This window comes from Podarcis vaucheri (genome assembly GCF_965113315.1).
Source record: "Podarcis vaucheri genome assembly, chromosome: 7".
Classification (NCBI taxonomy): Eukaryota; Metazoa; Chordata; class Lepidosauria; order Squamata; family Lacertidae; genus Podarcis; species Podarcis vaucheri.
Genome location: NC_138765.1, coordinates 92381315 through 92393361, shown reverse-complemented (window position 1 = coordinate 92393361; position 12047 = coordinate 92381315). Strand labels below are relative to the sequence as shown.

The following is a 12047-nucleotide window of genomic DNA, read 5'->3' as shown; positions in this document are numbered from 1 at the left end:
GCGGTGTTTCCCAAACTGAGTGGTAGTGCCCCCTGCGGGGGAGGGCAATAGGGTTACCTAGAGGGACACTAAGAGGCAAGGGGGTGGCAGGAGGGCACTGGAGGTGTAAATGACTATCAGACTTGAAATGTTTGTGTCATTGGATCAAGTTCATTAGTTTTGTTGAATTAATTAAACAGTTTTAATTGGATTTTGCATAAATGTGCAATTAATTGATGTTTTAAATTTTTTGTGTTATTAACTGCCTTTGTGGACAATGCAAACCATTATTCTGAATAATGCTTTGGATAGGATAGGAGGCACAGGGAATGAGTTTATGGAACCAAGTGGGCTGTGGCTCAAAAAAGTTTGAGAACCACTGATTTAGAACATTTTTACTTTGCTGTTCAAGAATTGTTTGATCCAAGTTTGGAGGCTCTTCTGTTATTTTGGGGGGTGTCTGAACTCAGAATTATTGTCATTCAAAGGCCCCCATTACTACTTTTGTTTGATTCTCTCCCTGCCCCCCCCATTACTGCTAACCTGGTATAGCCACACTTCCAAGTGTTTGCGTAGCCAGAGGAAGAATTGATGGTTTGTTTTAAGCCATTCATTCCCTTCCCTGAGTAAGTGTTGGAAACATGAGTTCAGAAGCTAAGAGTGCTTCTGCTAGGGGAGACAGCTGGTCTAGATGTAAGGAAGAGGACTGACTCCAAGTCTTTTCATTCCCTTGGAACTTGCTCCATCAGGTTCTGACTCAAACAGCTGCTCCAAGGAGCTTGGAAAGCCACAGGGTTTGCCCTGCCAGCTGGCTCCCCCCTGGACATACTTGCTTCTGTTGTGCGCTGTGTGGCTACTATGATGGGGAGTTCAAGTTACGGTTTGGGCACCAGCATGAATGGCTGTGTTCTTGAAGACACTTCCTTTCCCTGGCAGCCCTTTTCTCTGACATCGTGGTTTCACTTTGTCACCGGAAGGTTTGTGCGCATGATGCAATTTACAGCAAGACTGATCTGAAATAAGGGTCCATCTATCAACCTGAGTATCATTTGGCTCCCAGCTACTTTCCAAGTTTGTGGCAGAGGGGCTTTCTTGTTGGAAAATTAGGGGCCTTGCATGGAGACCACCAGAGATGTTTTGCATGAGCATGCTTAGGGGTGGGATTCAGATAATGAGCCCCACCAGTGGAAGCGTACACAGGGACTTCCGCTAGCGCAACACGACTCCCCTCCACCACCTCCTGCAAACTGGCTCTGGGGAGAGAACCCCAGGAGAAGCACGCAGGATGAGAAGATGGGAGATGATTCTGTTAGGCAAGCAGAAACGACAGGCAGAGCAATCTGCTTAGCAGATTAGACTGAATTCCTCCCAACCTCTGTAGACTGTTGTTCTTGAGGTTGGGCTGGCTTTGTGGGCAGCCTCAACACTGGTGTTAGCAGATTAGAAGAGCCTTGCTGGATATTAGCAAAGGTCCGTCTAGTCAAGCACCGAGGAGCAGGGGGTGAAGGCAACATCCATTTGCCAGCACTGCTCTCCAGGTAATAAAAGACCTGCTGCTTCCACTTCTTGAGTCGTGTGTGATAGACCTCCTCTCCCAAGAATTTGTCTGATCCCTTTTGTAAAAGGAGGCAATGGTGGCCACCAATCTAGATGGCTTTAAAGAATGATTAGACAAATTCATAAAGGAGAGGGCTATTGATGGCTACTAGCCAGGATGGCTCTGCTCTGCCTCTGCAGATGGATACCAGTTGCTGGAAGCCACAGGAGGGGAGAATGCTCTTGTGTTCAAATCCTGCTTGTGAGTTTCCCACCAGTGTTAGAAACTAAAATATATAAGCTAGTCACCAAATGGCACCTTAAACCTAGGTTCCAGTTCTCACAATGAAATGCCGGGGTGCCTTTTTTTACAATGAAAGTTATTATTATTATTATTATTATTATTATTATTATTATTATATTAATTCCATTTCCATACCAAAGAAAAATCTTAATGTTCTTTACAATGCATTAAAACACCAAATGAAACAACCCAGAATAAAGTAAATTCTGCAAGCTTCAAGGAAAATATTTCAGATCCTTCTCCAAGTGACATTTTGCTTTCCCCATATTTATTTACCTACTTATTTTATATAGCTCCCCCATAGCAGAAGTAGTCTAGGAGCCTTTACGAAATACCTCTCTAACAATCTTCCATTTTTTTCCTGCCCCACTCCCATGGACTTCCCTCATACGTCCACTTTGTTTTACTTTCAATTTATTCATGCTGCGTATTATTCCCCCAATTTATTCCTAATACATTTACATCTATTTTTATTTTATTTTATACATTTGTGAATGTTTACTCAAACCCTGCCAATGAGTCCCAACTCTTCATGTTGTCTCTTCATATATATTGTAAATGGTTCCCATTCTCTTTTAAAGTCTTTGTTGTCCTTTTCATGTAAATTTGCTAATTCTGCATATTCCATGAGTTTCTCTTGCCATTGTTCTTTCGTTGGGGTTTCTTCTGCCTTCCAAGCTTGTGCTAGTAAAATTCTTGCCACTGTTGTTGCATACATAAATACCGTATTTTTTGCACCATAACACTCACTTTTTTCCTCCTAGAAAGTAAGGGGAAATGTCTGTGCGTGTTATGGAGGGAATGCCTACGGGCGGCATGCCTACGGATTTTCCTCCTCTAAAAACTACGTGCGTGTTATGGTCGGGTGCGTGTTATAGAGCGAAAAATACGGTAATTTCCAGTTGTCTTTTCTTATTTCTTCATCTAAAATCCCCAGGAGGAATGCTTCTGGTTTCTTAACATAAGTCTTTTAAAACATTTTTTTCAATTCATTATATATCATTTCCCAATAATTTCTGACCTTTTTGCATTCCCACCACATATGATAAAATGTACCATCTTTTTCTTTATGTCTCCAACAAGTTTTCGATCCCGTCTTACACATTTTAGCCATTTCACTGGTGTAATGTACCATCTATACATCATTTTCATATACTTCTCTTTCAGTAAAATACAGTCTGTAAATTTTAAATTCAGCTTCCCCATCCTTTCCCAGTCTTCAAATTGTATTTTATGATCTTGAGCCCACTTTATTTGTGCTGACTTTACCATCTCATCCAATGTTTCCCCATATAGCAGGAGATTATACCTCTTTTAAGTAATTTTGTATCACTCTCGATAATTTCTTTTTGAAAGTTTGAAACTATGTAACCAAAACCTCTCTTTGAACTGTTCATTCAGCTTTCTATTATGTAGCCAACTTTACAAAAAGACTTTCAATTCTTCATACTCTGTTAGTTTCAACCCTTCCCCCCCCCATCAATAATTCTCTAAATGTCATCCAGCTGCCTCCACTGGCGAAAGCCACCATGGGGTTTGGGTTCTTATTATATGGTTATGAAAGCCTTTGCGTTTTTTTATCTTTCCCATACCATAAATATGAATGCCAACCAGATCTATTATTGTGCTCCAGCATTTCATCTTTCTCTAATTTAATCCAGTCCCGAATCCATGTAATACATGCTGCTTCATAGTACAGTTTAAAGTCTGGGAGGGAAAAGCCTCCTCTGTCTTTTATATCTATAAGTATTTTATATTTTATTCTAGACTTTTTCCCTTTCCAGACAAACTTAGAAATATCTTTTTGCCGGTTTCTGAAGCAGACAAGATTACTTATTATCGGTATTGACTGAAATAAAAATAACATCTTTGGTAGTGCATTCATCTTTATCACTGCTATCCTTCCCATCAGGGAAAGGTCCATTCTGTTCCAAATCTCCACATCTTTCTTGATCTCATTCCAAACTTTCTCTTGTGTTGCTGCAATCTAAAGATATTGGAACTGATGACCAAGTGAGATGTGACACTGGGAACCTAGAGTGGTTTGTGAAACACTCAGATGAAACAACACACAATACAAATGGCACAGTTATTTAAAATATATATTATTCACAGTGAAAATTCTCCAACATCTCAACAGTGACATAAAGGAAAACCAAGGGACATTTATGTATCCATTCCCCCCTAAAGGTCTGGGTAAAAACATGTGACTTGACACCGGAAGATTGTCAGTGAAGGAGACAAACAACACCTCCAGAGGATGAGAGCTCCACAATTGGAATGACACCACATTGCCACACAATGGACAATGCCTATTTACAAAACCACAAGAATCGTTTCCTCCATAGATCTCAAGGCTTTGAACTCTCCAGGGAGAGGATGGGACAAGATGGAAAGAACAAGCACGAATCCTTCCGTTTTAATACAGAGAGTGTATTATAAATATATGAAGAGCAGTGGAGGAGCTTGTATCAGTGCTCTCCTGTCAGGGACTGGCAGGAGTGTGCACCAGGGGAATGGGGGCTGGAGTCTGACTCGGGAGAGGGTGCCAGTGATTTGTGGAGGAAAGAGTTGGAGCCAGGGGATACTTCAGAGCTGGAGGTTGAGCATGGGATGGGTTGGAGGAAGAGGCAGGTCAGGCAAGAGTCGAGCCAGGTGCTTCCCCAACCTCTCCTGCACCACTTTCTCCCAGGATCAGGAGGGGACTGAAAAGGGATGAGCAGAGGAAGTTTTCACATAGGCGCAGTCTGTGGCTGCATGTGCGCAGCCCATCTGGGGAAGGTACATAAGCTGGTGGAAGGGTGGTGGTCCCCTGTTGCTGGAAGAAGAGGCGAGGGGGGCCAGCCACTGTGCTTACCTTCCCAGGGGCGTGATCTGTAGCGCATTTCATCTCAGTGGGCTTGAGCAGCAGTGGCGTAGCGTGGGGGGTGCAGGGGGGCCCGGTCGCACCGGGCGCAACATCTGGGGGTTAGGGTTAGGGGGCGCAAATCCACGGGTTAGGGGGCGCAAATTACTTGCCTTGCCCCGGGTGCTGACAACCCACGCTACGCCACTGTTGAGCAGTTCTTCAGGCACTGAATAAGTGGCCTTGAAACAATTGCTGCTTACTTGTGAGTAAGCGTGTCTTTAGGGCTCTTAGTGTCCATGCATCCAGCGGCAGGGCAGTGTGCGGCTACACGCCGAGATGTGGCGTCTCCTGGCGGTGTAGGTGGAAGCTGGCGGGGAAGGGAAGGCGGACTTCGGGAGGTGGCGAGGTGGGAGAAGCTGGCGGTGGGCACTACCTTTGTCTCCTTGTGACAGGAAGAAGAGGCCAAGCGGTGGCTCCTCTTTCAATCAAACACTGCTGAGCTAAACCAGGCGCGGCGTTTGAGTGGCAGAGCCGCCGTCGCTCAGCCTCTTCCTCCCTTCGCCATCGCTGGGAGTCTCGGTTTTGCAGTGTGGGGTGCGGGCTGGATTTATGACCCAGGTGGGCCTGATTTGGCCCACAGGCCTTAGTTTGCCAACCCCTAGTGTTGACCTAGGAATAGTAGCCTAGATGCTAGATTGGTGTGCATAGATAGGCATCCAGAGCTGTAGAAGCAACTGTGTTATCTTTGACAATCAAGAGTTAACTATCTGCCATGTGCATTCCTTTGGCTGTGAAGTGCCTAAGACTCCCCCCTCCACCACATCACTCCAAAAGAGCAGTTTGGAAGGCACTTTTGAGTGGAGAAAGAACAAGAGGGAGCAGACTTAGCAGCCCCTCCTTTCTACTGTTCTTTTTCTTCCAATTAAGGATGCATTTTCACTACAAAATAAAATAAAATTGGAAGACTGACATGCACTCATGCACCATCTATATACTTTGGCCCTGAACCTATGCCCTTTCCATTACAGATAGTCTCTTCTTGTTATGGTATATATAGGAAACACCATTTTAAAGAGGGATTTCTCCTTTACGCACACAAAAAAGCCAGAGAAATTGTGCAACGTAAGAAATCATGCCATCGAATTTTGCTTTTCTTGCCATAGAATTTGAGCAGCAGGCATGCAGAAACTTAAGAGAGTGAGAGAGAGAGAGAGAGAGTGTGTGTGTACACATGCAAGCTCCACACCATCCTGCCCTGGGTCAAGGAGGAAACCAAGATTAGATTAGGCTCCTGTCCTGCAGACGTGCAGGCAGCTGGTCATGTGGGAAGAGCACTGACTCATGCCCAGCATCATGAAACTTCCAGTATTCTCTGGGTTTCACTGGAGCACATCTGTTGCCCAAGAGAAGATGCCCAGCATGCGAACTGGGCATAGCAGTGACTGCACTCTTTGGGGCTTGGGGCTCTGGCCAGTTGCTTGTGCTGCTTTGAGTTTTCCAGACTTTTTTTGGAAAGCATATGGAGCAGATTAACCACAGGCGTCTGAAAACATTCTCCCTGTGCTATGGTGACAAGCAAAGGGGACACGAAGCCCTATGCTTTTATACTCTGTTTGCAGTTACTCTTCCTCAGGTATCTTCAGAACATTGTCCTCCTTCCATTTGCACACTTCTGAGGTTGCATGAGGTTGCTGGACAGTTCGTGAACTTGCAAGCCTTTCTGTGGTGAGAGCATGGCGGGGCCAGCGAAGCAAATTGAACAGTTCAAGGAGTGTGGTCCATCTCAGAAACAGGATTGCTGCTCATGGCCTTCTTTCCACCTTCCATGAACAATGTGAAAAACCATGGGCGAAGAAAGCTAACACAAAGGAGTTCAGTGGAACACACCGCAGAGCTCAGGCTGGGGAAGTCATGGCACTGATAAATTCTTATCAGCATCATATTTGATTAGTGTTGGATACAAATTGTCCAGCAAGAGCCATCAGGGCACCTGAGGCAGATTCCCAAATGGTGCCCCCTTCCCTGCTTCTCCACGAGGAATAAAGGGGGGGTGGGGAGATTGACACTGGGATCTGCTGCCCCTGTGGGATCCTGTCACTAAGGCAGATGCCTCACTTTTCTGTGGCAGGAGGAGCCAGCTACTGGAGCTGTGCCATGCTGGGCTCCATGCTTCGCCCCTGCACTTTTTGGTCATTGAGGGGCCCCAGCCCCTATTCCAATAATATTCGGAGTGGTGGCCAAAAGGGCTTAGCCCCCCGGAGCTGGTGCCCCTGTGTGTGGCTAGTTCTTTTTACATAGCTTCTGTTTCTGGGAAAGAGCCTGTTGGGTTCCCCCCCGCCCCAGTGGCTAAACCCACAGCCCTTGGTTTGCCTCCCATCTGCAGTCCTCATAGTGGCTTATTTTTCATTTGCCTCTTGAGTCTCTTGCTTGCTGCTTGTCTGAGTGTAATATCAAAACCGGCTGGTGCAGTCCCAGCCCACTATAATGTTTAATTTCCCTTTGTTTTCTTTTGGGGAGTTGGCAGGTATGCTCTTTGGCTCTTTAAAGACTCAGAACCTGCTGAGGCAGCTCCAAAGTCTCTCCCTCTCCCTCCCTCTCTCTCTCTCTGTGTGTGTGTGTGATTCAGTATTTGCATGTGCCCTTAAAAAAGTAAAATAAATAAATAAGTGAGCTATTAACAGACTTAGTTCAGCCTCAGAGCTGTGGTTCCAAGCTTGCTCCTGATTAGAGCCATGTGGTGAAGGAGGGGATTGTTTCAAGGCCACATAGCCCAAGTCCTTTCGCTCACTACCATAGCCAAGTCCTTCCAGAGTTCTCAAGACGGGTTTGTGTGCAAATGTAGGAAACAACTCTTAAAATACCTTTTAGCAACACTGACACTTCGGAAGAAGACCAGAAATATTTATTCAGAGGATTGTAGAAGATTTTTTTTGGGGGGGTGGAGCTCCAGAATTGGAGCATGTACACACACATCTCATTTTTGTCTTTCTTAGGCAGGTTTTGCCTGTCTGTGTTCTTTCAAGCCAGCTGTGAAATGGGAGTGGGCCTCCTGCTTGGCTTTTAAATCAGGGCAGGGATAACCAGTAAATAAGTGAATGCTATTACATGATAAATACAGCACATGGAACAATGCTTTTATATGTATGTGCTTGCGGTTCTCCTTGGTATGTGAACTAGGGTGTCAGAAGAACGTCTCTAATTTTGTCTGTCAAAAGCTGAAGGATTGGCCTCTGAATAATTGGGTTTGTGCACCTCATTCATTCATTAATTGACTGGGGGTTTGAAATGGTTAAGATACTTCACATAGAATCATATGGTTGGAAGGGACCTTGAGGGTCTTCTAGTCTAACCCCTGCAATTCAGGAATCTCAACTAAAGCACCCAACCTCTGCTCAAAATCCTCCAAGGAGAGTCCACCACCTTCTCCATTCCATGGTCGAACAGCTCTTACTGTCATAAAGTTCTTCCTGATGTTTAATTGGGATCTCTTTTCTAGTAATGAGCTTAAACGTCATATAAAAGGTAAAGGGACCCCCGACCATTGGGTCCAGTCGTGACCGACTCTGGGGTTGCGGCGCTCATCTCGCTTTACTGGCCGAGGGAGCCGGCGTACAGCTTCCGGGTCATGTGGCCAGCATGACTAAGCCACTTCTGGCGAACCAGAGCAGCGCACGGAAACGCCATTTACCTTCCCGCCGGAGTGGTACCTATTTATCTACTTGCACTTTGACGTGCTTTTGAACTGCTAGGTTGGCAGGAGCAGGGACCGAGCAACGGGAGCTCACCCCTTTGCGGGGATTTGAATCACCGACCTTCTGATTGGCAAGTCCTAGGCTCTGTGGTTTAACCCACAGCGCCACCCACGTCCCAAAACGTCATATAGTTGTTGTCTATTAGAACCATATGGATATGTGACATTTATTCTTGCCCTTCAAGATGGGGGATTCAGAATGTGCTCTGAAATGGTTAAAGAGATATTCCCAGTCTGAGCCCTATATTGTATGAGACACCTTACAGTTAATAATAGAGGCGATACTTTCCTCCTAACGGAGCACGAACATAACGTAGAACAAGATTTGTGTGCTCAAAAGCTTCACTTACTAGAGTGTTATAAGGTAAGTAGCCTTTGATGGGTAACAACTTGACGCTTTGATGCAACAAAAACTTTGATTGGCTTCTAATTGGCTGCAATGGGAAAACGTGTCACTCCCATAGCGTGATGACTAACACTTCCCCCTTGCTGTCCTTAAACTTGGCGCTTCCCACCAGCAGCGAGGAACTGAGCCTGGAGTCGTGTGACCCAGGACCGCATGCCCCATGAAACGGGGTTGGAGATGCGACCATGTGATGTAGAGGAGGAGCAATGTCTCTGCAGTACTGGGGGCTTGTGGATCGCGTCAGAGGGATCATTTACGAAAGAGAGACCGGGGATGGGAGGCAGGTTTTCCGCTGCGCTTACCTTGGAAGGGATTTCGTTAGGATGAGACGATGCTCTGACGTCAGACTTGTAGTACTTGGATGGGGGGGGGAGGGAGCTGCAATTGGCCACAGCCATGTTTCCGCGCTTCTGTTGCAGCGAGCGCAACTGGTTCCTTTTAACAGAACGGTCAGGAGGGTCATCTGAGGTAGTTTTGTAGATGTCTGCAGTAGGAAAACACAGCACTTGCAAGACGCAGTGCTTTGAAGAGTGGGCGACTTCTTGTGCATACGTCAGTTTGTGGAATTAGATTTTATTCTTTCAAAAAATACATATTTTCAAAAGACCTTTTGGAAAGGTGAAGGCCTTCCTCCTCCAAGCCTGCTGGGGTGTGGCTTCCCCCACCCCTTCCAGGGGGGAAAAGTCTCTTCCTGTCTCCTGCAGCAATCCAGTCCTCTCTGACTCTATGCAGCACTGCAGCCATCCTGGGGATGTACGTGCAATGTGCAGGAGGGATAATGGCCCCCACAGCTGTTCGGAGAGGGGAGGGGGAGGTCTGTGTAGGCTGAATAACTAGATCACTGTTACCTCCTCTGCAATCGGTCTTCAGTTGTGGCATATCTCATTTTCCTCGGGATTCCTCCATGCTTTGCTTTTCTTCTCCTTCGCCGTATTTGGTTCTCTCTTGGCGAATTCTGGAAATGTAAGTGCTTCCTTGTGCTGTTTTCCCCTCTTCTCCCCCTCTCCTCTCTTGCCTGCAGTTTTCCAAGATGTCTGTCTGTCTCCTTCTTTGTGCTCGCTGGAGAAGCGATTGACTGGTTTGTTCTTTGCACAGAGCACTTAGCCAAAGGCAGCTTTTTCTGCACACAGGCTGGGCTGCCCTCCTGTAAGCCGAGTTCACAAATCTGGTGTGTAAGGCAGCAAACACACATGCCATTTTTAACAAACAGGATTTGCAGCACTGTAGCTAAAGCGGAGGAGAAAATTGGGGCACCATTAGGGGAGGCTGAGTGCGCTTTGGAAGCCCTGTGAAACGCGAACCTCTGTCAATATTTTGCTTGCTGTTTCTGAATCATGGCAGTGCTGCTGTGCAGAAGGGGATGAGGCACAAAGATCTGCAGACAGAGCCCAGAGAGTGAATTGTGCCGAGTATGTAGGGAGGCAGATGCAGTTCGTGGTGTGGAGGTTACTCTGTCATTTTGGTTTACTGCTTTTTTTGCACCTTGCAGCTTTGCAGTGGAGTTTTCCCATAATTGCATCAAACCACAAATGGCTGCTAACTTTTTGAAGTTGGATTTGAAACCTTTGCCAAAATCCTTGAGGTCATTTTCCCTTTAATGTTGGGAGTTCTTTACATTTTTTTGTTTTAAATTCTAAAAGAATGTAAGCCTTTTGTGTTGGGGGTGGGGTGGGAAATATGTGATCCCCCTCCCCACTTTGATTTTCCTCTTGTATTGCTATTCCTTCCCCCCAAGCCACGGTGAAGTGTGGTGGGGAAAATGTTTTGTTTTAAAGCATTAGGATGACTTGGTATTTGGGGTGCTGCTTCATCCAGGAACATTTAAGCAGGGGAGTGCATGCCACATAAATGATCCTTGCTCTGGGACCAGCATGTCCTCCAGGGGATCTTTGTTTGCAGAGGAGGAGAGGAAACCAAAGGGTTTGTTCGGATCATGGAGTTTTTGCAAGGGAGCTGGGTGGGAGGGGGATGAATGCACAAAAGGCTCTGGCAGACCCTGCTGCTACTGCTGTGCTGGGAAAGAACAAAGGAATGGATTGGAAAACACAGGAATGGGTTAACAAAAATGGGCAAATTTAATCTGCAAAAAAATAATACTTGTAAAAATCAGCAGCGTTCCATAAAAGCTGGTGTATTTATCTAGCATTTCAGAAGTTGGCCAGCCTAAGTTAGATTGTTGTGATTTCAGGATAAGGTAAACTTGCCCCAGCTTGTTGCCAAGACTGGACTCAAATTTGCTGCTTCTTTTTTTAACATGGGCTGCAAGCATAATTGGGGATGCATTTTATTTCTGCTGCTCCTGCTTCTTGAGGGAGGAATTTGCTTTGCAACCTGGTGTTTGTCCACATGCAGTTGCACCTGAATGTTGGAAGATTCAGGACAGCTGAAAAAAAACAAACTTCTTCATGCAGCACAGAGTTAAACTGTAGAATTGACTCCCATAGGAGGCAGTGATGGCCGCCAATCTAGATGGCTTTAAAAGAGGATTAGACAAATTCATGGAGGAGGAGAGGGCTATTGATAGCTACTAGCCATTGTGGTTACACTCTGCTTCCACAGTCAGAGGCGTCTGCTTTTAAATACCAGTTGCTGGAAATCATAGGAGGGGAGGGGGGGCTCTTGCATTGGGGCCCTGCTTGTGGGTTTCCCTTGGGGGCATCTGGTTGGCCACTGTGAGAACAGGATGCTGGACTAGACGGGCTGTTGGTCTGATCCAACAGTCTCTTCATGTGTTCTTTAATCAGGTACACTGCCACTGAACAATGTCTCCTCCCCTGAACACTTTGGCGGTGTAGACACACGTGCTCCCACTCCCAACACGACATAAAAGCACTGGGCAATGGGCTTTGTGGGGTGGTGAATGCTTCCCTCTGTGAGAGAGTCTTCCTGAACCCACTTAAAGAAGCGGTTATTAAACTGCTTCTTAAAAAAAAATCTTTGGACCTGGCCATTGTGACCAATTATCACCCAGTCTCAAATCTTCCATTCTTGGGCAAGGTGGGTGGTCACTTGAACAACTCCAGGCACATCTGGAGGATGCAGACCATTTGGACCCCTTCCAGTCAGGGTTCAGGCCTCATCATGGGACTGAAACTGCTTTGGTTGCACTGGTTGATGATCTCCAGCGGGCTAGGGACACTAGCAGCTTTTGATACCATTGACCATGGTATCCTGGATTGTCTAGGGGCGTTGGGAGCTGGGGGTGCTGTTATGCTGTGGTTCT

General features: G+C 46.1%; 1 protein-coding gene across 6 annotated transcripts in view; it reads left to right on the top strand.

Annotated features, from left to right (window-relative positions):
- The window catches only part of TET3 (tet methylcytosine dioxygenase 3), a 109707-nt gene that overhangs the window by 46731 nt on the left and 50929 nt on the right, over nucleotides 1-12047 (top strand). Inside the window, exon 1 of one of the 6 annotated variants that reach the window (XM_082229672.1) lies at nucleotides 9659-9787. The exons of the other annotated variants lie outside the window; for them this stretch is intronic. The gene's annotated coding sequence lies outside the window, so the exon portion shown is untranslated. Of the gene's footprint in view, nucleotides 1-9658; nucleotides 9788-12047 lie in introns of those variants that run through there. 6 annotated transcript variants of the gene reach the window in all.